Source organism: Phlebotomus papatasi, chromosome 1, assembly GCF_024763615.1.
Source record: "Phlebotomus papatasi isolate M1 chromosome 1, Ppap_2.1, whole genome shotgun sequence".
Lineage (NCBI taxonomy): Eukaryota > Metazoa > Arthropoda > Insecta > Diptera > Psychodidae > Phlebotomus > Phlebotomus papatasi.
Genome location: NC_077222.1, coordinates 58,948,653 through 58,976,352, shown reverse-complemented (window position 1 = coordinate 58,976,352; position 27,700 = coordinate 58,948,653). Strand labels below are relative to the sequence as shown.

General features: G+C 32.9%; 1 protein-coding gene across 2 annotated transcripts in view; it reads right to left on the bottom strand.

Moving 5' to 3' along the window:
- LOC129809461 (uncharacterized) overlaps positions 1-23,052 on the bottom strand; it is a 46,449-nt gene extending 23,397 nt beyond the window's left edge. Inside the window, exons 1-2 of one of the 2 annotated variants that reach the window (XM_055859287.1) lie at positions 22,969-23,052; positions 13,198-13,435 (exon numbers count right to left, since the gene is read on the bottom strand). The gene's annotated coding sequence lies outside the window, so the exon portion shown is untranslated. Of the gene's footprint in view, positions 1-13,197; positions 13,436-13,912; positions 14,184-22,968 lie in introns of those variants that run through there. The other variant, XM_055859286.1, reaches the window with a different exon arrangement.
- Between the last annotated feature and the right edge of the window lie 4,648 nt (positions 23,053-27,700).

Genomic DNA, 27,700 nt, shown 5'->3' with positions numbered 1-27,700 from the left:
GAGACAAATGTGCTCTACAATTTTGTCGAAGTAATCATCAAAATCGGTTCAGCGACAGTCGAGATAATTGAGGTTATGTGATATTGAAATTGGTTTTTCGACTATGGCACCCCTGGTGTTGGTCCCACGAAGTTCAAATATTCTAGAAAGTTGTAGCATTTGGTGAGATCTTTCGTTTAAGCCCTCATTCATCAAAATCGGTCACATAGAACCGGAGATATGATTTTTTGAATTTCGTGAACTTTGACCCCTCATATCTCCGGTTCTATTGAAACCACAGCGCGCATACGCACCATTTTGGAAACGTCCTAGACTGGACTACAACATACTAAAATTTCATTAACTTGCACAATGCCGTTTTTGAGAAAAGTGACTTTGAATTTCGATGAATTTTGACGCTATCACAGCGCCACCTGTGGTGACTTTTTGAACTTCCATCTGAAAGTGCTCATCGAGACGAAACCAAAAAGGTAAAATTTAGGTCGCTATGTTAATTAGAACCGGAGATAGAGGCCGGTCAATGTTCGAACTTTGACCCCTTATAGCTCGGGTCAGGGGTTATGGATCGACTTAAGGTTTTTTTTGTTTGATAGGTATAATCAACGGCTATAACATACTAAAATTTCAGCCCGATTGCATAAGGAATTTTTGAGTTATTTAACTTTTAAGATTTAAAAATTTTCTTTTTAATAATAGCGCCCCTAGCGGTGGTTTTATGAACTTGCGATGTTAGAAGGGGAAGTGGCATTTCACGAGAGCTTTCCAAAAAGCCCTCACTTTTTAAATTCTGACAATTAGAACCGGAGTTATGGCAATTTTAAGAATTTTTTTTTGGACCCTTATAGCTCGGGTCAGGGGGGTCGGGGGACCTTAAGTTTGGTATTGATGGAAAGCTCTAAGGCCCAGCTATAACATACTAAAATTTGAGTCCGCTGAATGCCATAGGGGCAGAGCTATTGAGAAAACAAAAAAAGGGGGTCTTCAAAATGTTGGAAGGAGGGGTGGGGGGTGGGGGGTCAATGCACCATGTTGCAATTTTCATATGATATTTAACCTTTGCCGAAAACCGCAAGTCGATATCTTTTTTAGTTTAGGAGCTATTAAGCTCCAAAGAGCGGCCGGACGGCCGGCCGGGAACGTAACTTAGCCCCCCATATATTCGTGATCAGGAAGTGGCGAAACACATTTTGGCCAAGTTTGAGCGCGATCGGAGGACATGAAATTTTGTTAGGATTATAGTAGGTGAGATTGTTAAGAATCTCACCTAATATCTTTCATGTTTAAATGCCGAAGCAAGTTCTATATAACACTCTCACGAAAAGCCTTATGATATAGCAATATTCTTCTTGGTACAGAACTTAAATGTTAATTGAGTTCTTGACCATCACATCTCCAGTTTTATGATGTGCTCTTAAATTTTGAAATGTGCCCTGCCATAGTTTTATCCTTAATTTACATCGTTTTTATTCTTCAACATGGATATTTGCACCCAAAGGTAATTCACAAGTAAAATATTCTATGCTGCAGGCAAAGGAAATAGTTGTTTGACACGATAAATGTAAATGTGATTATAAAGCTTTGTTTTCGCATATTTTATATTTCCTTGAAGAAAAATAGAATAAAATCTTCAGGTTATTAAAAGCAGTTATTCTAATAATGCCCCCTAAAATAATTAATTTTGTTATGCTTATATAATTAGGGCTGTAATTAATATACAAAATTCTGGATCATTGCAAATATCTGTAAATGTAGCGTAAAACAATTCAAAAGTTTTATAGGAATAGTAATTAGTTGGATAAAATTTTAATAAGATTCTGAAGCAATGCGTTGAGTTCTTAATATTTATGAGTCAGTTTTATATTCGCATCAAGAGGAAATTTTATTATATTATCTAATTGCCACAAGTATTGTCATTGCATGGTCTCAGGATTATTACAAAATTTTAGAGAGGTGTTTCTTTTGGAAAACTTCCAGTAATAAAAAATAAATGAATAATAAAAATACATATTTTTTAAGTTTTTAGAATGATCGTTATAATTTTTTTCGAGATTTATTTAAAGTTGAAAAAAATCATTTTAATATAATATATTGTACAATATACTCACTGAAATTTCAATTCTTTAATCATTTGAGAAATTAAACTTAAAGTGATTTAGTGCTGTTATTAAATGTTTTTTTGCTAGGTTATTATCGTTTTGCACTGAAATTTTGTTATCAGCATTAAGACGGTGGGGGATTAAGAATTAGGGTAAGTGTACCCTATTCCGGCCAGCTTGCAATTTCGGCCACCTTTTTTGTTCCTCGAATTTCCATTAACTTTTAGATTTTACGTACTCTAGAGATTATACAATGCAAAAGAATAACAAAAAATGTATATTCGACAAACGAGATGACGTGAAAAAGACATTGGAAGAATTCCCGAAGGGCAAGGAACTATGAGAATGAAGGTGACCGAAATAGGGCACCAAAGCTATGCCTACATTTTTATTCATTTTAAAATGTATTAAGAATGATTTTAAAGTAAATAAAGATGGTAAACTCTTTACAAGGCTCCAAGCAACGTCTTTCAGAAGAAAGAATAAAAAAATCAATTTGAATTTAAAATATTACATTTCAAACTTAAGACTTTGACGCTTACATGCAAATATGCCGAAATTTGGCACACTTACCCTACAATTTACCTCAAATTAAGTTCTAGTTCTAGCACTTTAAAGTAAATTCCTCTTTATCAGTCATATATTTCTAATAATATAAGTTTCAAAACCGTATAGAATGAAGTCAAGACAAAGTGTAGTAAATTTCAATTCTTTTTAATTTAATTTTAAATATTTATATCTCCCTTAAATTTCAAATAAGAATTTCATCTATTTTACTCACTTAGAAACACTCATTCAAGAAAAACTAACAATAATTGAACCGAACTTCTAATAAGTTTTATTCTTATGTGTTCAGAGTTTTTCCGAGTGTGAATGAATCACTTTGTTTTCAGCGAACGATCGCTGCAATTATTAGTTATTAAATTGTAACAAAACGTTTCTTTAGCTCGATTGATGTAAAACTAGTGTTAGGAATTCTATTTCATTGTCAAGAGTACATTCTTTGAATTACCTTTCATTAAATATATCCATACGATATTAATAATGTATTAAAGGTAAATATTAGTAATTTAGTGAGAATAAAATTAAGGCCAAAAAAGTAGATTCCAGGTCTATGTGAATATAATTGAATTAAGATTGAATTCATACTGAGTATGAAACATTTCTTTCTTTAATATTTTTAAAGCCCTTTCAGAGTAACCATTAACCGCAATTCAGCAAATGACAAATTGGCCATCTCTCAGAGATTTCAAGTGGTTTTCTACTTACACCTCATCTTGAGTGCTTGATTAAGCATTAAAGAGAATTTCTGTGGTCAGTCAGTGAACTTTGTGTTCACAATAGGAGCTTTTGTTGGCCTCACAAGATACCGCACGAGGGCCCTGGTGCTTTGGGCACGCAAGGGACAATGTCAGAAGCGGGTCAAGAATCACATTCTCCGGTGCATTCCATCGTTAATTAATCTTGAGTCTCTCGTATACAGATTTTTCACCCAATGTAGCACCAACCCAACACCTCTGCACTGGTGACACCTTTTATTGTCTTTTTCACCTCCAAGAACGATTTGCATTCATACAGCAAGGTATTCTCATTAAAATTGCACACTCTATGCACATGATGGAGAGTATATACACTTGGGAGAAATGAATAGGGGATTATTTTAACGTGTGTATGCAAAATATTATTTTCGATAGAACACCGCGATATTGCTGTTTGCAATGTGAAGATTCTCTCTGACCATGAGAATACCCATTAAACCACATGCTTTCAACCATTTGGATAGAATCTCTTATTGTTTGCACATATTTTTTTATTTGAGGCCATATTCTGCTGTATCCTTGACAGTGTTGAATTTTAATTGAGCAAAAATCACACCAACAATTAAGAAATGATATAATTGATGAGTTTTCGTGGTCACCGGCGCTATATCATTTCGTATATGCACGCATGGTATTCTTAATGAGAAAATAATCACATTGTTAAGCTCTTGCAATTTTTTTTTAAAGTCTTTTTACCCTTAAAAATTCTCTTTTCACATACGGCCACCAGCCAGATTCCAATCGATATGTGATTCTCGGACAACCTCTTAGTCGCTCATATTTATTATTTCACAATCGCTTGTTTCGCTTGGCAATACTTCACAGGAGAAGCAGTTGAAGATTGGTTGTTAAAAGGTAACTGAAGGTCGTGAAAATTGGGAAAACTTGAAATATATGAAATTTTGTCTTGAAATATATGAAATTTTGTCTGATTAAAAACTAAATAGGATAATACGCTTAATTGAAAAGTTTAGTACTAACTAAATAATCTATTCACACTTATAATCCTACTGATTATATTTATTAAATATGTTTTAACGAGAACTTTTCAGACAACCTGTATCGTAAATCCATTTCTCTATTAAAGTATCTTGTGTTGTTTTCAGCGGCTCAATTATAAAATAATTATAATTGCAAATAGAATTCAATATATTTTTATGGTTGCTTCCATCAGTGGATAAGCATTTTGTAAGCTTTATCATCAAAAAAAGGTTTATGTTCAGGCACATTGTTCAACTAAGAACTGAATATTTATTTAAAATATTTCCAATTTGACCAGAAGATGCACCGTATACTATTATAATATCTAATATAATTTTAAAGAAACGTATCTGTTAAGTGTTAAAGTATGTACGCTAATAACAAAGTGATATTTGTGTATGGATACTGGCAAAATTTTAGTTTTACGATCTCAATAAAAATTCAATATAATAACCTATTTCATTCAATTTTATTTAATTTTCTCTATTCATCCAAACTTTTTCCAAACTTACCAGCCTTTTAAATGCCTATAATATTTCAATTTTTCTATTATTTTCCCAAGCAAAAAAACTATTTATTCTATATCTAATAATATTTACTATTTTCTAAGAACTTCGATTAATAAAATTGAATTAATAATTTAAGAAATAATAAAAAACTTATAATCCTGTATAAAAATTATTTATACAGGAAAATATATGGCACAATAGAGCAAATTAAGGATATTTTAAAATAAATAATAAACACAACAAAACCGAAAAATGTTTTATACAACATTGAGATATGAAAGACGAATAATTTCCAGTCTAAATTCTTCTGGGTGTTGCTAGTTATTTTATGATTAAATAAATGAAAATTTCAAAAGTAAATATTTCATGAAGACAATCAAACCTAATTGCAATATAAATGCATTTTAAATTGAGAACAGTTGTTCTACAATTGTTGATACAAGAGAAAATATAGTACTGGACAATGTCACGGAGAGACACATGAAGTAGAATGTTGGGAAAAATAAAAAGAATATAACACGACATCTCAGCATGTAAGATGGGTGACATAGGCCGGAATGAGGAGTGATTGATGTGCGCCGATTGTGGAAAATGGGCATCAACTGTCGGAGGTAAGATGCAATTGTGATGGTATAGAATTACGCAAAGAGTTTAGAGAGAGAGAGATCTAAAAGATGTAGAGGAGACGCATTGAAGCAAGGCCAGTTACAAAAAAATCACGTCAATTGCACATTTCTTTGATGTCACAAGTCACAACAACCATAAAATTGCAACGCATCACATAATGAGATGAGAGCACGCCTGAAAAATAGTCATAGGGATTGGAATGGCTAGGAAAATACCAGCACTACAATTTTTCCCCATTGACCACTAATTGGAGGTAGCGAAGGGCTTTTTATCTCCCCGTCCGCATAGGCCGTATAGGCCATTGTATCCCCATCGGTACCATTGGAGTCAGATCCCTCTGACCACTTCTTGTGTCGCACGAAAGACTTCAATACCGCCACAGAGAAGAAACCCACAAATTAACAATGAAGCCGCAATCACCAAGCCAGATGTTGGCATTTTCAAATAGATCCTCTGTATAGCCTCATCTCATCTCCACCACGAATGCCAACAATTCAATTAAAATTGATTCAATTCGCACCTCCAGACACAACGGGGCATATACGTTAGTGACATAACAATATTGAATAATATTAAATTTCAATTACATTAAACAAAGACTACACGACAAGAAAACCACTTTCAATTCTTTTATGTTCTCCCAAGAAAACCATAAATTGACAACTTATCGCTAAAATATATCTCAAGAAATGAATAACAGAAATCAAAATACTATATTGTCTCTCTCTCTCTTGCCAATATTTTGATCAAGCTTTTGACTTCAGAATTGATTTAATACTACCGTATACCATTTTTTCCACGTCAAAGATCTCAATATTTGAAATCACCATCGCAAAATCTCCGCCTGTCGCATACACCAAGAAAAATGTCTTTTTTTTCCTCACCACACAATTGTATTCCAAGGCACTCGAGTGGGCGACTAAAAGTATTTCTTGTGTGGTGCAAAAGTAATAAAAAAAAGTTTAAGATTATTTAAATAAAACCAGCTTAACTTCACTCCAAGTAAACTTTAGCGTCAAGAGTTCTTTTATAAAGCTGTTCTGTAAAGTGCCAACTCAACTTATAAGATTCAAGCATGAAGTCACAGTTATGGTCATAGAATTCTTAGATGTAAGTAATCAGAGGTGGGGGTTCTTGAGACATTTTCTTGACATATTTCGCGAGATATAGAACCGCTGATGACCAAAAATGATTGTACTTGACGGCTTTTAGCAAAAAAAAAAATGAACTTGAGGCAATATATTCTTGTGCATAAATTTACTATGTTCGGGAACCTCCTCCGATTTTTGAAACTTACAAAACCCATTATTCTTGATCTTGATTGTCTCTCAACAACCCATCCCTTTTTTATTGTTAAGCTGGCCTGGAAATGTTTTCAAAAACTATCCCTTATCTCTTTCCTTAAATTCCTACTCAAAACCATATTCTTTCAATATGAATTAAAAAATGAATCCCGCAAAAAGGCATAATAACAGTTTCGATAGGTCAAAAATCTGGAGAATCAATTTAGGAAAGTGGGCGTATTTCTCTGCAAAAATGCTGATGAACTTAAGTATCGATCAAACAGACTATTTTGCTAAGAGAGAAACAGTTTGTTAGTGTGAATAAATTTTCGCGGGGCTTGCGAGGGCGTTTTTATTGACGAATTTTCATGTGGTTTCAACATCAATCGATACAAAAGAATTTGCTCACAATTGCCTCGTCAATTGAGTAAGAAAACTACCTTGGCGCTACACTTGCATTTCAGAATGGAATATTTATGAATTTAATACTTGAATATTGCACCACATGGAATTTATCTTATTTGTGTCTCCCAGAGAATTGCAAGAAATCGTATATCATTTGCTGAAACTTAAATAAGTAACCTCCCTGAATAGAGAAGAATCTTGTGCAAATTTTATTGGAATCTAAAAATCTTGAAATAGGAAGTGAAAATTTCAAACTCAATTATATTTTAAAAATTCAAAGAGAAATGTATAAATATATTTTAGTTTTCACATGGTTTGTTAAGATAAACTGAATGAATATATTAAAAAATTCTTTCACTTAAGGCTGCTTTATATAAAAATGAATATGTACATTTGAGTAATTCGCAATTTTGCTTCCAAAACTATACTTTTGATGCTCATAAATGGATTAATATTTGTGAAAATTTCGACAACATAAGCAATAGTAGGGGAATGTAGGCATGGTTCGCACAGAGTGCACCTTCAAACGATGCAAATTTTCTCTTTATTTGCAAAGAGTCGGTTTAACATTTCTTATCACTTCTCATGAGGTTAATAATAATCTATCTTATGGCTAAGAAATAACGAACTAGCTCCTTGCAAACAAAGAAAAAATTTGCGTTGTTTGATGGTTCACTCTGTGCGAACCATGCCAACATTCCCCTAATACTATAATTTGTTAAATTTCGCCTAACCTCTCTATCATGCATCCGATGCCGCCTTAGCGTTGATGACCAGCCTCTGAAGCCAAATGGTGCAAAGGCTTCTTTACTGGCTGTATAAGCATTGATTACGTATTATTTGTACTACACAGAAAAAAAAATTTTGTAAAATTGTTCGTAAATGTTTGTGAAATCCTATGGCAGACTTACGAAATGCTCGTGAATCGTATAACCCACAAACAAGTTCATAACATTTTGTACTTTTTTCACAAAACATTGTTCGTAAAATGATCATTTGACGAACTTTTTTGGTACTTTTACAAACATTTGTTCGTAAATGTTCGTAAACACACAAAAAATGTTCGTAAAATTTTGTCATTTGTTCGTATTTTTTTGTTTGGCAAAATTTACGAACAAATGACAAAATTTTATGAACATTTTTTTGTGTGTTTACGAACATTTAGGAACAAATGTTTGTAAAAGTACAAAAAATGTTCGTCAAATGATCATTTTACGAACAATGTTTGTGAAAAAAGTACAAACTTTTACGAACATCTTTGTGGGTTATACGATTCACGAGCATTTCGTAAGTCTGTCATAGGATTTCACAAACATTTACGAACAATTTTACAAAATATTTTTTTCTGGGTACACATTGTATTCATCTTACTAAAAATATAATTGATTTCAATCTTTCGTACACACAGAGATGCGGAAGAAAGTTTAAAAGAAAAACCCATAGACAAAGGGTTGTTTTCATCCGTTTCAGGATGCTACGTTTCTTGCAAGACTTAAAATTAAGTTTATTAAATTCAAAATTAAAATTAGAGTTTGTATTTAAATAATTTTTGGAAGTCTGGTACATCGGGAGAGGTGTTCCATGAAGCGTTAATAAGATGAGACACCCATCAAAACAGACTGAAGTGTTACAAGAAAAGAGGGTGTAGAAATAGTAAGAAAATGATTGCCAAAAATCTGATAATTTAATCGTATTAATGCATTTGCATTATGAAGTAAGTATATTCCCATAAAATCATATTGAATTGTAAAATAAAAAATACAATAATTTTGTGATAGTTGAAAAAGGTTTAATATTGTGAGGAAAGATTTTTCACTGAAGGAAATACAACGATTTTTACTGATCCGCTACGATGCTTTGAAAGTTGAATAAGTATGAATTACTAAATGTTTCAATTTAACAAAACAAATTGGAAATAGAATTAATATTAAATTGTGTACTTAGAACTTACCAGAAGAGTATTTTCTTATTTGTTTAAATTTAGTTGAGCTAATTTAACTTTTTTAACTTGTATTTTCAAGTTTTTTCATATTAATATCCGGATTTAAAGGCTTTTTAATTTGTATATGCATCAAGATTTGTATCCCGGATCTGTTTTTAAAAATATCGATGAAAATACAAAATTTAAATATTTTCAATAATTCTTTCGACCGAAATGTGTTAATCGGATTTTGCCATACATTTTCTATCCATGGGAATTAATGGTAAACATTTCTTAAGACGATTTTATATTAATTCACACATTTTTTCAGAGATTATTTGACAATCTCACAAAACTCTTGAGTGCTTCCTTCTAGCTTTTCCTACTAAAGATTACTTAAAAAATCTTCCAACAATCATGATAAATAGCTGCTCAATATGTTGTTCAAGCCGTGATGCTAATTGAGTCATATATAAATTCTGCGAAAATCATTGCATCGGATTGCTTTAGCATGAAAAGTGACTTGTGCTGGAATTTGAGATGGTTCAGTTTCTTGTAGATGTATTATATATAATTGACGTGGTTGAGCAAATGAAAATCTACTGGACAATTTTATAGCTTTACTTGCGAGGAGAGTGCTTTACGCAAATGATCACATCAAATTGCAAAAGTCACATAATTGTACTTCATGCATAAAAAGCTCTCTGGCGCATGTCGTATTGAATTAATTAGAGAATGTCCGAGGAGAGAAAAGACATGCAGGTAACAAATCCTGAAAATCTTGTTTCAAAATCCCCCATTGCGGGATATTTCATTTGAACAAAATTTTAGTGGTATTATGATCGAGTTGATATTTCAAGAGTCTTTTACGTGGATTTTTTTCTTCCACCAGGTGATCTTTTTATTTTCGTCTTATTCACTCATGGTACAATCCATAAATATGCCAGATTACATGGTGTAACCTTGCTGGTAAAAATTGCTGCTTGTTTTAAAAGCCCCATGAGTCGGATAAAATTGTATAAGCAACTTTCACTTTTCATTCGATTATAATTTGATGAATTGCACCCGAAAAATATTTATGCTCAATCACATAATCTTCTGAACTACAATTACTACCATGTGCAATTTTTATTCTTCTGGTTTTTGAGGTAATTAGGGAAGATTTCTTGAGCAACTTTGCTCAACAAATTGCCTTGAGCAGAGTCTGTGGAATAAAGACGGTGCCGAAAAATAAAAATACATTATTATTAACGACTTTATATGCTGGCTCAGTTGTAATATAGAGATTACGGATTTGCAAAAGATTATTTTCATTTTCATTTCATTTCTGTTTACCCACCGAATTCCTCTTTTCTTCCAAACAAGATAAACGTTTTATAACAACAAACAAATTAAGCAATCAAATTATCAAATTTGAACTTTAATGTAAAAAAAATCACTGCAGTAAATTGAGCAGTGCTTTTGGTAGAAATGCAAGGTAAAATTAAATTTTGGAATAGGAGGGTTGAAGGACCACCTGTTCTGCACAGAACACCTATTGGCAATTTCGTCAAAATATTGAAGTTTATTTAATGTATTTAAATAAATGCAAGTAATATGACGATTTTTCATTCATCTACCTTTTCCAATAAAGATATATGTTGAAATTTCATGTCCAAATAGGTGCTGACATGTGTTCTTCAAGTACCAATAGGTGTTCTCTCGACCTTATACAAATGCATAATAAATCATAACTCGGAAATGCATAAAAATTTAGTACATTTTTTTTGGCAAAGGCAAAATAAAAAAAAATCTTAACCGTTTTACCATTATCGATTGAGTGTAAATTTTAAATTAGAGATTTGGAAAATTTTAATGGTCAAAATTTATTTTTTTACTGATCCATGATTTATTGTTTAATTTAAAACTGACAAAAAATTATGTTTAAAAAATATTAGTAGAAAGAAAAACTAAGAAAATATACGAATTCTTTCAAATGTGACATTCTAGCTTTATCTTTCATATTATAATGTCATCTCGTGACTCTGTGCCTTTTTATACAGAAATTAAAAGCAAAAAATTACAGTTTCTGCAAATTTTTGATGACGCACAGTTTTTGATGTTGCTTCCAGCATCATCACCATTATTTTTCAAGGGAATTCAATTTCATATTGGTTAATATTTTCAGTGTTATTTGATAATATAAAAAAGAGTAAACGAATGATCAGCTCAAATTTTATACTTTTTAAAATATGTATGAACTTTTCTTTATCAAGATGAAAATAAATGCGCAAAGCTATTGCATAAGAAAACTAAAAGTTTTCAGTGTATTAAAATTATAATGTTTTCGTAAATTCACTTTTGTATTATTTTTTAAATAATTCAGTAAATAAATAAATAAGTAAGTTAAATCTATACTTAGGATTTATTGCCATAATGTTTCACAGTTTAGGCAAAGCAGATCTAGCTTAACATAGTGCTTTCTAAGAAATTGTAAACAATTTTGAATCAACATTATGACCAGCGCACAAAAATTTTTGTTTGTAAACATATTTTTTCACATTTCAATGTGAGTGAATGAAGTGTAGATCTAGTCATATCGCTCATTCTCATACAAGATTTTGAAAACAGGCTTACAAACAAAAGTTGTTGTGCGCTGGGCATTATCTTCTTTTTAAATTTATTAACAAATTACCATTTGATCATAATGACTCCGGCATATCTCTTATTAGATCAAGAAAATTTCATGAAATCAAAATTCACATCCCTGTCTTAAAAGGTTTGCATAAGTGTATCCTACTCTTTCGCACTCCTCTTCTTTTGAACATCACACAAGATTAAATTTAGTTCAGTTTAATTTTGAGAACGAAAGAGTGCAACAGACTTGTGCAAATAGTGGGGATGTGCCAACAAAGATATGTTAAATAAAGTTAGTAGAACACAAAATAAAATTGTTAAAATAATTTTTAAGTACAGGAGACTCACAAACTCTGAAACTTTGTATAAAGAACTAAAGTAACTTCCAATTAAAAAAATAATCAAAGTACAACAAATATTACACATTCACAAAATAAAACACAAATTAATTCACACACAATCTAATTTACTAGAATTTGCACAAGATAGTAGAAGACAGGGAGATATAATAAATATTCGACCTAGGACTACAAAATATGGTACTAAATCTATTTCATTCAACTCAATAGCTAATTTACAATAGCCTTCCTATAAAATTAAAAAGGAATTCTGAAGAATACACACTAAAGAAATTTTAAAAAAAACTGTAATTGAACTTATGTAAAACAAATATCACACAAATCTAAACAAAATTAAAACTTATGGTGAGTTTTGTATAGCCTTAAATAGGAACAGCATTGTATCTTTAGGCATGAAATAAACTTCAAAAATTGAATAGTTTGAGAAAGAAAAATAAGCGAATTTTGATTTCATTAAAGTATACCGAGGTGAAAGGTTTGCCGAAATCTTAAACATGTATTATATGTGAGAATTTGTAAATCTATGCTGTGATGGATATTTTACATATACCAGCGAGTTAATAAGCACGTTCATCACTTTAGTTTTCAGATTGAGTATCAAAGTTAAGACGGCGATGGACGCTAAAAATTACAGATCACTGGACGCATTGAGGTTTTTGTATCGCTATGGTTTATAATCATTGATAATTATCATCTATTCATCAATCTACTATTTTGTAGTAATTCACGAATTTATTATTTTTAATTTATATAGAAAAGGTTTTGTAGATCTAAGCGAAATATGGATTTTTTTTGTACACATATTTATCGATACCGTCTTTAGAGTAAAAAAAAAGAGGGGCATGTGAGCTCATCCAATTACTCTCTATTCGTTTTTAGCATCTTGGGCACGGGGATGGCAAAGTGAAAATGCTATTGCATTTTCATATGTGCAGAAAGTGAATGAAGCAGAGTGACTATCGAATAAATAGGAAGTTTTCTGTGGGAGTGTCCACAAAATGTTTTCAAGGAAAAAATAAAATATACTCGTATTTGAATAGGAGAAAAATAATAGAGAATTTTTTGACATTATGTAACTCACCTTTAATACAGCTGTCTTTTACAAAAGTGTCATTGATGAGCTCAAATAAAATCCGTGTGCTAGCTGGCCTCACTCGACGAAGCTGATGCTCTTTTGGGGAATTTTAATAAAACTCCTCCGTTTTTTTTCTGTGATATTTTGCCGTGAAGAGAGATCACCATACACCAAGTAACATTTACATGAAAAACACCTCAAACTTTTTCTTCACTTGTGTGCAACGCATCGAAAAACAAAACACCTACAAACGAAATTAAGAAATAGTTTTCTTTTAGTTCACTGTGGGTGAAAAGATCATGTGAAATTTCATTAATGAGAAATTTCACAAAATTTTTGAACTCCTAAATATTCACTCGAATTTTTTTCTCCGTCTCGCGCCCTTTTGCTCATATATGTTGCTACAGAGACAATTGAAATGTGTCTCGTGAGCCGAGAAGATACATAAAAAGCAACACTATAATTAACGTGAACACAGGTGAGACAAGAGAAAAAAGAGGAAATATTTTTGAGCTTAGAGTGAGAGATGTGCTACACGAAAAAAAAATTAACTAATATGGCACATTGAGACTTGCGTAATTGTGAATTCTTCGCACTCGATTTTTTCCTCGAGCTGTGTAATTTTTCAATTTGAATTTTGAAATTTCATGTATAATATGGTTTCGGGTCGTGAAGCCACCTTCTCGCGATCAATGTATTAAGAATGCGAAATCCCACTCACTTTTTGGCCTTCCACGGGCACAACGCGAGTATATTTTGGCTGTTGAGCACACAGCAAAAGAAGAAAAAAGCACTAATATACCGGACAGTACAAGGCAATTTTGGAAGACTCCAAAAAAAAAAACCGAACCACAGACACAGTATTGAGAAACAGAGCCTACGAATTCTCACATAACCCACTGAATGGTCTTTCACAGTCTCTCGGCGGTGACACCACCAGCAGAAAATTCCAGCCAGGTACGTGCTTCCACTTCAGAGTGCTGTACTCTACTGACTCGCGGTGGGATTTGATTTCGCGCCCGCGAAACACTCACCGAATGACGTCATGCTCAGGTGAAACGAATTTGTTGGATTTGCTCTCTGCTTCGGCGATCATTTCATTTGGGAGAGAAGTCATCAAAGACGACCACAAAACGAATTGACAGTCCCGTCCTCTTCCGTCCATCCATGTTTACTCCCCAAGTCTGGCCGATGTGGCCAAAGAAAAAGATTGAGATAGTCAGAACCGCCGCATAAAATTCTCACAAATTAAATTGACTCCCTGACTCTTTGCTTTTTGCCTGAAAACTTGTCTTTGGATAATGGATTTTTTGCCCAAAAAATATCTCGTCGCGTCATTTGAGCTCTTCACCAGCAAATTAGAGTTTGGGAAATTTTTCTGCAAATTTGATTTGACTTTCGAAGAATTAACACTTTTTCTCAGAAGATTTATGACGCTATTAATCTATTTAAATTTAATTTAATTTATTGTTTAACAAAAATTGATTTATAAAATATTTTTATTCATCTGAGAACCTAATGTAAACTATAAATCCTAAACATAGATGAGCACAAATATTCTGTCAGTAGAAGAGGTCGAAAGTTTGGAGTGGTATATCTCAACTCCTGATGAACACAATTGGATGGGAGAACTATTGTTGGAAAGCTTGGCTTATTAGCTTTCAGGATCTGGTATATGTAATCCCAAGAAAAAAATTTTGGATGATATTGGTGTCTGAAGACAAAATGTCCGCCTTGGCCATATCAAAAATATATCCAAAATTGGAAAGGATCGATGGTTTATTTCTTGAGATATTTCCAAAAAAGGGGTTTCTGGAGGAGAAGGAGTGGGATGAGAGGCAATGCATGTTTTGCTTCGATTCCTTAGATTGACTTTTGGGGCGGTACTCAGAACAATCAAGTTCGCTAACTTTGTCTCTTTGATCAGAAAATTGATCAGAAGAAATTCTGCTCTTTATTAGCACAGCACGTGCAAGAAGAGGTTGGACGTCTTTGAGATGTATGGATGGAATGTCCGCTAGGACACTCTCTAAAACATATCCAAAAATGAAATGCATCGATGGTCTGGTTCTTGAGATATTCCTAGAAGAGTGGTTTCTGGAGGGGAAGGATAGACGTGGGGATGAAATTGAAGTGACATTTGGATTCCTTGGATCAACTCATGGGGGGGGGGAGGGTACTCAGAACATTCCAAGTCGATATCTTCATCAGTTTGTCCAGAAAATGGGACAGAGGGATTTCTGTAATTTTTTCCTTGCGTTTAACATATCAAAATTCTTGCAAAAGTCGATAAATAAAAAAAAGTGTGATGTCCAAAAAAAAAAGTTTCTTCCACAAATCATACCCTTTGAGTTCCTCTAACAAATAGTCCATGTGTTAGAATTGTGGGTCACTTCTGGTCCCAGCAGTGGATGGCCAAAAATAACGTTGCAAAAAATGTCTTCTTCGACATAAGTGGTTCTGGATGACCATGGTTTACCCATAGCATATTGCTTATACCAGATTCTAAGAGCTAATGAGCCAAGCTTTCCAACCATAGTTCATCTATCCCATTATGTTCATCAGGAGCTGAGATATACCACTCCAAACTTTCGACCTCTTCTACTGACAGAATATATGTGCTCATCTAATAGAAAAAGCACTTATGATATTAAAGGGTCTTTGTTTTGAGAAATTAATGTTTTTTTAATGAAACTTTGTATAGAAAATCAGTTCTATTATTTATTGATTTTATTTATCTTTTAAGTTATTGACAGTTTGATCCTTTTTAAGTATTTTATTAGACAGAATATCGGTCAAAATAGGCCTAAGACCTGAGCAGGTAAGGAGGGGGGGAGGAAGAAAATATTGAAAGAAAAGATTGAGTGTATAGTTTTTAAAGAAAAATATTTCTTCACAAAATAATACTTAGTTCTAAATCTTTAAATTGACTTTTAAAAGTTTATGTGCTTTCCTCAATTCTTCCGGTGATCGCCAGGAAGCTTATTTACTTTATTTATTCATTTTAGGCCTTATTAAGACTTAAGATAAAATGAAACATATTAATAAAAAGAATAATTAAAATGCAAAAAAAATTCATAATTTAAACTTGAAAGAAAATGTTAAACGTATCCAAGTTTTCTTTAAATTTAAAGCCTAACAAGGGGACTTTAAATTAAATACTGAAAATTTTGAAGTGAACTTTTAAACTGTTTTTAGACAATAATGAAGCGTAAGGTAATAAGATTTCATTTATTTAACATAGATTTTGTGAAAATGCTTTAGTTTATTGTATATTCCAATTGACATATCGGATATCTATCGCTCGTCTTTAAGATTTTCGATATATTTTTTATGAGACGAATCCCACATACTGGCTTCTAGTTGAAGCTTTACTTAAGCCATATTAACAATTTTTCTTCTAATTTAATACGCCAAGGCAATTGGTCTGAAACCTAAAAAATTGAGTTGAATCAAGTTATTGTGTTGAAATTAACAGCAATGTGGTTAAACTTTACTCTACGATATAGTCTATTCTATAATAACAAATATAACAAATAATTTAGAAAATTTCGATTTTTTCACCTCTCTGATAAGTTAATATATATTATTTTTTAATTTTCATGAAACTTTTGTATTATCTTGTCTTTTCGTGTGCTTTGTTTTCCAAGCACGGACAGTTTGGCTCGCGCGGGAACTGATCTTAGTCTCACGAGTGCGAGTTGGTGGGTGATAAAATGCGTGGTTGAATCCTGCCAGAGCCATTAAAAAGCAATACGCCAACGAAGACGCCAAATTTGGCCGTCTTCCCACCCAAAAAGTCTCCAAGATTATCAAAAAAAAATCATCTCCCGTGCAGAGAAATGGCAAAGCATCTCCACGATATACACAAATTACCTTATACCCAGAGATTCTGGTCGGGAGAGAGAGAGAGCGACCTCCGTTGAAAGATTTAGTGGAGAGAAAAGACAAGACAAAGTGCCTTAATACATTAAAATCCATGAATCTTTTGGCTTATAGCGCAAACAATTTCTTACAATGGACGCTTCTTGGTCTATGAACAGTGACTGGATGGATTTCTCCTTGCGCCCCCCATCCCCATATTGCAGAATCTCTCTCTGAGCTCTCTCTCGCGTGAATCTTTTTGAAACTGGTTTCCCCCCTGTCCCCTCATCAACAAAACCATCGTAGAACACTCACCTATCTGTGCAGATTGGTTGCCTCTTCTGCTGCTTCGATCACTTGCCCGCACACAGGACTGCAGCATCATCTTCAATTTGCAAAGCCAATGGTGCTGGTAGAATCACAGAGAAATTCACGCTTCTCGCGACTTCAACAATCTTCTACGGACGGAGAGATTCTCGGCACAAATTGACCGGAAGCTTTTATAGCTGGAATATAGCATATTTACATGAATTTCCTGCTGTGAAAAATGTTGTTTCAGATTTGGGGCCTCTTTGATTTTTAACACGAAATTGTTGTTATTATACACAAATCATTATGTTTTATTCGTGTTTAAAAATTTCATAATATATTGTAGAGAACGTCAAAACTTAAGCGACTTTTTGATTTCTCTTTAAATACTTTTAGGTTTAACAAATGTTTTTTTCCAAAAAAATATTGAAAAAAAGAGTTACAAGCTTTTCTTTTTTAGTATACTAGAAATACTGGAGATTAATGTTTATATCCTGGACTTAGCCCCTTATAAATTAATAGAATATTATAGATGCATTTTAAAAGTTACTGAATTTAAATTATATACCAGAATATCCTTTAACCGTCTAAGAGGAGAATTTGTTGTCCAGAATCCAATTCAGAAAGGATAATGAAAGAAAATATTATCAAGAACGACACGATGTCAAACTTTCGGTGCGCAACTTCATTTTCATTTTGGTGCATAACTTCGTGCACAAACCGTACAAAACTTTCCGCAAAGCGAGAAAAGAACCACACAATATAAATTTTCAGATGCGTTATTTTGATATTCTTAGGAATGTCGGGAACGTCTTTAAAATCGTTAAAATCCTTTCTCGATAGCAATTTGTATATCGGTTAACCAGTCATAATTTATCTAAAATCACATAATTTGCGTATGATACATTGTACCATGGTCACTAATGACTTCTTATATAAAATTTAATCAAATCTGAGTAAATAATTACGGATATAGGGGGAGGTAGGGCTATATTGCTATACGATTTTTCTCGTATTTCTAATGGAAACTGGGTATTAACATGATGTAATTTAGATAGACAAAATAATTGTAGATATAAATAAAATAATTGTAAGAACCAACTTCATTTAGAAAAAGGCAAAAAAAGTCGTATAACAATCTAACCCCACAACTTAAAGTAGCCCCACCTCCCCCTACTAGCATCCCAGGAAAAGACTTCAACATTTGCAATTATGTTTACTCTTACAATAGATTAAGCGAATTTACAGAATAAGAAGTATAGATTCAGCTTGGAATCGGCAAAAATACTTTGTAAAAATATTGAGAAATTATTTAATCATAATAATTTAATTATATCGAGTAAACAATTTTCAGTAAAATATTTTACTGTCTCTCAAAAACAAATCAATTATTATTTTAAGTTTCAAATCAATTCAACTGAATTTATTTATTAAAATACTGAAGACAAATTATCCTCTAAACATAAATCCTTTAAGGACGAGTAGGACTCATAAAATCTCCCTTCTTGTCAAAATCGAAAGAATTCTGAAGATGAAATCCAGGATTCTTTCAATTCGAAAATTCTTGTCAATTGCTAAAATTATTCAAATTAAATTAATTTAAATTACTTTGAACATTTACCAATTAACCTCATAGGAATAGAACTTAAAATTTTATTTAGTTCACCATAAATAAATAATTAGTTCATAATATTAAAGCAAAGTAATTATTAGCGAATTGAAAACTATTATTTTCACAGCAAATATCCGGAGTGTAATGGAATATTTCTCGCATTCGAAATTTTTATTGCTTGGAGTAAATAATAATCTGGGGCACTTGTATCATGTAAGTAAACCAGATCCCTTTAATTATCGCAATCTCTTGTATGCCATTTAAATTAGACAATCATTTTTTTTAATATTTTGTAATAAATCGTTAAGTTAAAATTGCCAAAAAATTACGATAAATCATATTCACAATTTTGCCAAGAACATCTCTCTATATTAAATTATATATATATATATATATATATATATATACACTGCTGGCAATAATCATAGCTCTACTTTTTCATACTGGAAAAACTTTGAAAAAATTTTTTTTTTAGAAAAAAATAAAAAAATCATTTGAAGGTATTTTCATACCGATATGAAAAATTGCCAATCGAATTTCATACCGTTAGAACTGTGAGTACTGTGATAGAACCTTTATCAAAATGGCGATTTTCGGGTGGCAATAATTATAGCTCCACTCAATAAATTTGGCTCCAGTGTATTTATTTTCAATCAGTGAAGGTAAATATCTTTTTTTAATTTAATTAATAACTTTATTAAGCTAATTAGAATCATTTTTATAAAGTTTTTCATGAATTTTGCCGAAATTTTGTAAGGAAAATGTTTAATGAACAAAAATAAGGGATTAATTAAGGTCTTGAAATGGATGGAAGTTGATAACCAAAAAAATTCCATAAAAATGACAAGATCCTATCACCTTTCATCCGAATTTGTCCATATTGCCGACATATATGCATTTTAAACCACTCCCAGGGCTAAAAATCTTCTTTTGTTAGAGGCAAAAGTGTGCAAATTTCCGTGTTACAGTCGAAAAAATAAGTTTTCTACCGAAATTTGATGTAAAACAATGCTGACTGTTTAGTCTCATCATGTCCTGTTGATTTTGCCCCAAAACAGAATCCTAAGTGACTAAGGTGATCTTTAGAATACTGGAACAAAAAATTATCAAAAAGAAGCTTATTGCAGTTTGATGAATAGAAGGTGTTTTAGTCATTTAAGTGGTTTAAAATTATTTTTTCAGACAGAAAACATGTTAAGACAAGACCTATCAATTTTTTTATTCGAAAAAAGTAATTTTGTACCACTTAAATTAGGTAAAACACCTTCTATTCATCTAACCGCAATAAGCTTCTTTTTGATAATTTTTTGTTCCAGTATTCTAAAGATCACCTTAGTCACTTAGGATTCTGGTTAGCGACAAAATCAACAGGACATGATGAGACTAAACAGTCAGCATTGTTTTACATCAAATTTCGGTAGAAAACTTATTTTTTCGACTGTAACGCGGAAATTTGCACACTTTTGCCTCTAACAAAAGAAGATTTTTGCCCTGGGAGTGGTTTAAAATGCATATATGTCGGCAATATGGACAAATTCGGATGAAAGGTGATAGGATCTTGTCATTTTTATGGAATTTTTTTGGTTATCAACTTCCATCCATTTCAAGACCTTAATTAATCCCTTATTTTTGTTCATTAAACATTTTCCTTACAAAATTTCGGCAAAATTCATAAAAAACTTTATAAAAATGATTCTAATTAGCTTAATAAAGTTATTAATTAAATTAAAAAAAGATATTTACCTTCACTGATTGAAAATAAATACCCTGGAGCCAAATTTATTGAGTGGAGCTATAATTATTGCCACCCGAAAATCGCCATTTTGATAAAGGTTCTATCACAGTACTCACAGTTCTAATGGTATGAAATTCAAATAGCATTTTTTCATATCGGTATGAAAATACCTTCAAATGATTTTTTTATTTTTTTTCTAAAAATTTTTTTTTCAAAGTTTTTCTAGTATGAAAAAGTGGAGCTATGATTATTGCCAGCAGTGTATATATATTAAGTGTGGTCTCTTTGTTCTATTGCGATATCAAGATTAGGAACAAAAACTTTGTTGTTGAACATTTTAGTGTTTGGTAAAATAGGTTTTGTTCCAAAATCATCATAAGAAAAAGGGACAGATAATCCTAACCGGCTTATGTAGGTGAGATTCTTAACGTGAGCTAACTCGGAGTGCATACAAATTCGATTTAGAGCTGAAGTTGGGAGACGCCATTCAGTTATCTTGAATAAAATTCGTGAAATTATACAAATTTTGTATTTAAACCAAAATATCAAGGATTTGGATGAACTGACAGAAAAGTGTTATATGGGTGAAATGTAGACCAGAATGTTCTCTATAATTTTCCTATAGAACATGATCTCATCGATTACTCAGAAGCCAAGATAAGCGAGGTTTTTTGTTTCTTAACTCGTTTTTTCATCCAGAGTTCCCCAAGTAGTCATTTGTTGAACTTCAACTATATCAAAGAATTGTTGTATTTTGCGGGACTTTCCATTTAAACCCCTATTTTAAGTGTCTTGGTGGAGTAGAGGCAGTCAAATTGGCATCTGAGTGATTTCAAAGCGTTATTATGGGAAAAATCAATTTTTTCACACTTAAACGGCAAAATCGGAGTGATAGCGTAGTCTGAGTGGAAAATGATGTATGGACGAAATGTAGAGACAAATGTGCTCTACAATTATGTCGAAGTAATCATCAAAATCGGTTCAGCGACAGTCGAGATAATTGAGGTTATGTGATATTGAAATTGGTTTTTCGACTGTGGCGCCCCTGGTGTTGGTCCCACGAAGTTCAAATATTCTAGAAAGTTGTAGCATTTGGTGAGATCTTTCGTTTAAGCCCTCATTCATCAAAATCGGTCACATAGAACCGGAGATATGATTTTTTGAATTTCGTGAACTTTGACCCCTCATATCTCCGGTTCTATTGAAACCACAGCGCACTTACGCACCATTTTGGAAACGTCTTAGACTGGATTACAACATACTAAAATTTCATTAACTTGCACAATGCCGTTTTTGAGAAAAGTGACTTTGAATTTCGATGAATTTTGACGCTATCACAGCGCCACCTGTGGTGACTTTTTGAACTTCCATCTGAAAGTGCTCATCGAGACGAAACCAAAAAGGTAAAATTTATGTCGCTATGTTAATTAGAACCGGAGATAGAGGCCGGTCAATGTTCGAACTTTGACCCCTTATAGCTCGGGTCAGGGGTTATGGATCGACTTAAGGTTTTTTTTGTTTGATAGGTATAATCAACGGCTACAACATACTAAAATTTCAGCCCGATTGCATAAGGAATTTTTGAGTTATTTAACTTTTAAGATTTAAAAATTTTCTTTTTAAAAAAAGCGCCCCTAGCGGTGGTTTTATGAACTTGCAATGTTAGAAGGGGAAGTGGCATTTTACGAGAGCTTTCCAAAAAGCCCTCACTTTTTAAATTCTGACAATTGGAACCGGAGTTATGGCCATTTTAAGAAAATTTTTTTGGACCCTTATAGCTCGGGTCAGGGAGGTCGGGGGACCTTAAGTTTGGTACTGATGGAAAGCTCTAAGGCCCAGCTATAACATACTAAAATTTGAGCCCGCTCGATGTCATAGGGGCGGAGCTATTGAGAAAACAAAAAAAGGGGGGTCTTCAAAATGGCGGAAGGAGGGGTGGGGGGTGGGGGGTCAATGTACCAAGTTGCAATTTTCATACGATATTTAACCTTTGCCGAAAACCGCAAGTCGATATCTTTTTTGGTTTAGGAGCTATTAAGCTCCAAAGAGCGGCCGGACGGCCGGCCGGACGGCCGGCCGGCCGGGAACGTAACTTAGCCCCCCATATATTCGTGATCAGGAAGTGGCGAAACACATTTTGGCCAAGTTTGAGCGCGATCGGACGACATGAAATTTTGTTAGGATTATAGTAGGTGAGATTGTTAAGAATCTCACCTAATATTTATGTTTTTCAAAGCAATAAATTTAAATGACAAACCTTTAACATTTTATGATGTCATTGTTATAAATCAAGTAGTTTCAGAAAGCACATTACTTCTGCTAAAAGTTCTTGTAGATCCGGTCAATCCTACTTTAGTTCACAGGAGCCCACGATGATTTGTCTGAAAAATCAGTCAAAAGACGCTATTAACAGTCGTCACGTCACACAATTGCTTGGATATTTAGTTCAATGAACTGCGCGAGAGATGAATACAAATCCAAATTTGATAGTTAATGACTTATTGATGTAGATGGTAACTCTTCCGGCCGTGCTCATGATGCTGCCACTAATGATGATGATCATGATCGTGTAGATCCTATGCTCTATTCGCGCTCGAGCTAGAGCTAGATGGTAGGTGATGCTCAAGCAAAATTGAGCAAAATACTCTCTCGGAGCTCCGCGGGAGTGACAATGAGAAGAAAGACAATTGAACAATGCGGAAACACGAAAGTTACTTTTCCTCACGTGTGACAATCAAAATTATCTTCATCTGCCAGAGTCCCATGACTGGCTACCTCTTTGCCATTTCATTGCTATAGTGCTTGGGATGATGGCTTAAGCATAGAATGGAAAACGAAGGGAATTGTATCTATGGACAACAATCTATGATCTGTCTGGCGTACTTTGCCACAAATTCTCGCCTTCTGCACAAAAGTGTGGGATTTAAATAAATAATAATTGTCAGTTGAGAGTTTCACAAATAGTCGTCGGTTTTATTTATTCACCGTCCATTTATCAATTCGCTCTGCTTGCCCCATTGTCCTCCGCAAGCACCTCACGAGACACACGACAAGATGATGCCATTCGCAACTTCAAGAAATCCATAGAGTGCACTTTAGCGAAAATTCCTCGATAAATATATGCATCAATCAAATTCAGCCAAGAAGTGCATCATGATTGTGCCTTTGAGAAAGAGAGCTCGAGATTGCGATTAAATGCACCACACCATCCATTAATTTCATCCCCCACGTTTTTTTTTGTTATTGTTAGTCTACTATATCCCAACACCATTATTGCACATTTTCTATATCTATCTGCGTGGCTGAGGATTTTCCGCCAGCCATAAAATTCCCTCTGTCTGGACAGAATCTCTCGCAATCATTGCTTCAGCTTTTTTCGGTTTGTCGCGTGAAACCAAACAACTATAGGCTTAAGCTTAAGTATATATAGTACAATTTTATTGACACCCACACAGAGTATCTTCCATCGTTTCTACATTGTCGCTAAGAATCTCACCAGCACACTCTACCCTACTACCAGCTTCTTGCGATCTCACTCTTTCGCGCGCAAATCAACTGATCAATTGCTGTGCACCTCATGGCCACATAAAGAATGGTACAATTTACAATTTCAATGTGGTTGGCATTGAAAGGAGGTAATGTGGCCAGAGAGAACACTTATAAAATGCTGCCACTTTATTGGCAACAACCACTCACACCGCGTTTGACGCAAGAATCATGCAATTCTCTCAACAGAAACCGAAAAGATCAATAAATGTCCGTCAAGATTACAATTTCAGAAAATTTCTGCTAATTAGTCACCTTTAGCAAATATTAGTCTTAGTACGAATGCACGTGACAGCGTTGGTGAGATTTCTTTCAAGAATCATAAAAGTTATATTTTCTTTCAACCAATCTCCTTGAGATTTCTTTTGAAAATATGCAAATAATCAACAAGAAATGTCGCGACAATAAAAGTATTTTTCCAAGGTTCTGAATCAAGTACTTTCGCACTTCCTTGCATGCAAATCGGCAGAAATAGAGAGAAAATTTATTTTCTTCAGATGTTCAATGAGTAAAAGATCACTATGAACTCTGAATTTTACTCTTATATAGCAAATCCAGCTTTCCATTCCATACTACTCTATTTGAAACCACAATTTTGGGGGAGAGTATTTTCAAATTGGTAAATCTTTATGTTGCTCGCTTTTATAATTTGTCCCCTGAATTAAAAACGAGAGCTAATAACATAAATCATTAATTTTCAAAAATTTATTTCAAAGAACGATCATAATTCTGAATAAAAGCAGTGGATTTCAAATTCTAAAGAAATTTTATAAGGCATAATAGCAAGAGATAACAACCTGAAGTACTAGATAAATAGAAAATTAAAATATCAACTATAGTTTTTTTCTAAAAAAATCTAACTATATTTTTTTCAATATGGTAAGTGTACCCAATTCCGACCAGCTTGCAATTTCGGCCACTTTTTTGTTCCTCAAATGACCATGATTTTTTAGTTTTGCATTTTCTAGAGATTCTACAATGCAAAAAATAACAAAAAATGTCGGTTTGATAAAAGAAATGATGTGAAAAAGACTTTGGAAGAATTCCGGATGGACAAGGAACTATGAGAATGAAGGTGGCTGAAATTGGCCACCAAAGCTATGTCTACATTTTAGAGAAAATAAAGACAATAATCTGTCTACAATGTTCCGAGCAACAGTCTTTAGAAAGAAGTAACAAAACAATCTACTTGTATAAAAAAATATTACATTTCAAACTTAAGACTTTGGCACTTGCATGCAACTATACCTAAATTTGGTACAGTTACCCTAACCTTGATTGTTTTGTTAATTTTGTAAATTCTATTTTTTTTTGTAAATTTGAAAGTTACAAATTTACCGGCACATCCACAAATGTTGACAAGCTTGTTTTGAGAAGGGTTATTAATTTTAGTAATACCAGTTCGATAATTCAGTCAAGCGTTTGCTATATCGTCGTGTTTTAAATAAATAAAATAACTAAATAACGAAATTAAAATTTATAAAAATAGTCAACCAAATTTTAAGTTAACGTGAAATACTCTGGAATGGGACGATCGAAATAAATTGCGCGTAAATTAATTCTATCTTCTGCATAGAATGCCAAAGGTCGATGAATTCAACCCATAAAATTGTTCTTTACTGGGGTTGCTTGATTAAACACAAAGCTCCTGTCTTGAGATAAAATTCCAGGAAGGCTCGTTAAAAGTATGCTTCCTGGAAAGATGCTATGGACAGATCTCTCAAGACTCCTTAATCAACAGTTGTATCACGAGAAATAATCGTAAAACACAAGCTATAAATCATTATAAATTTAGTTGAAAATGTGTTTCTTGAAAGAGACAAAATTTTTAACACTCTCCATACAACATAAATTTAAATACTTGATAAAAAGGCAATTAAAAAAAATATTCCTCTTCAGCCACTTTCAGGAGTGCCTTTCTGTATGGTTACGTTAAGGGATTTTTCCTAAAAATCGAAAATTTGCTCAAAAAAACTAAATTCTCAATATTTTGGGATTATTTTTAAAACATTTTTAACACTTTTTAATGGCTGCAGTAATTTATTTTTACAACTAAATTTACCAATAATTTTTTGGCTTAACTCTTTATGGACAATTGGAACACCGGTGTCCCACAAAGAAAATATTTTTTTTCTGATTACCTAAGTTATTTTCTTCTTATGTTTGCACGTAATTGCAAAGTAAAGGTTTAAGGAATCTAGGATATTTTTTGCAAGTCTCCAGCTATGTTCTATATAGTAAATTTTTAAGCTCAAAAATTACCAATTTTTAAATTCTCATATTGAAAATTGATTTTAATTAATTTTTATAATTCCAATTTTTTTTAAAGTAAAAACGTTTTGTTAAAAAAAACACTATAATACTCAAACAAACTATTTTCATTAGAGTGAAAATTATCAGTCATTGGTATCATCAGAAAAATTACTTAAATTTTTGGGCTATTTTTGTCCCTATCGTTCATAGAGACAAAAATACACCAAATCAGACTTCGTTGGATTTTCTAAGGTTAGATGTAAGACCTTTTACTGATTTTGTTTATCGGTTTCATTTTTATTGCTGATTTTCGGTCAGAGAAAACTGTCTCGTATTTAAAGGATTAAAAGGGATGGCAATGGCAAAGCGTCCCAGGTTTTGCGAAGTGTTCGAACTCATGACTTAGATGCTATACCTCCAAATTAATTTCACAACACTTATCGTTCACCGATTCACAACCGATTTAACCCTATTCATAAATTATGCAATAGATTTCCCAAATTACGAGTAATAAAACTGATTTTCGGATAAAAATTAATTATACGTTATGAACTTGTTCATTACCGGTACAGCCTTATCAGAAATTCCAAGACCTTTTTGAACGAGCCCAAACATGACCTCATTCGGTTGATAAATACGATCTCTCTAGAGTCTTTTTGACCTTTGACTTTGAAACCCCGTTATTAGATGCTAAAACTACCTCAAAATTACTTTCGCCCCATTTACCGTTTATCAGTTCACAACCGATTAAATCTAATTCATACATTATTTAGAAGATTACCCAAAATAATTTAAGTTATTAATTAATTTAATTTTTAAATTTTATAATTTATTTATAACCGATTGAAAGCGGTTTAGAATTGTCAGAAATTCCAAGACCTTTCTAACGAGCTCAAACATGATACAATTCGGATGATAAATACGCTTTCCCGAGCGTTTTTAACCTTTGACCTTGAAAAACTTTTATTGGGAATAATTCAACGGTATTTTTGTATATGGACGAAGTGTCCGCTTAAGTAACCTATAATAATCCAAGAATGAAAAAATTGCAGGACATATTTTCGGGCAATCCCAAATATGGTTTTGGAGGGTAAGCACAGAGGGTGAATTACGGGCATGTCAGGGGTCCTTGGGTCCTTGGATGATTTTGTGACGAAACGCGAAGACGCAAAGCGAAAGTGAAAATTTTG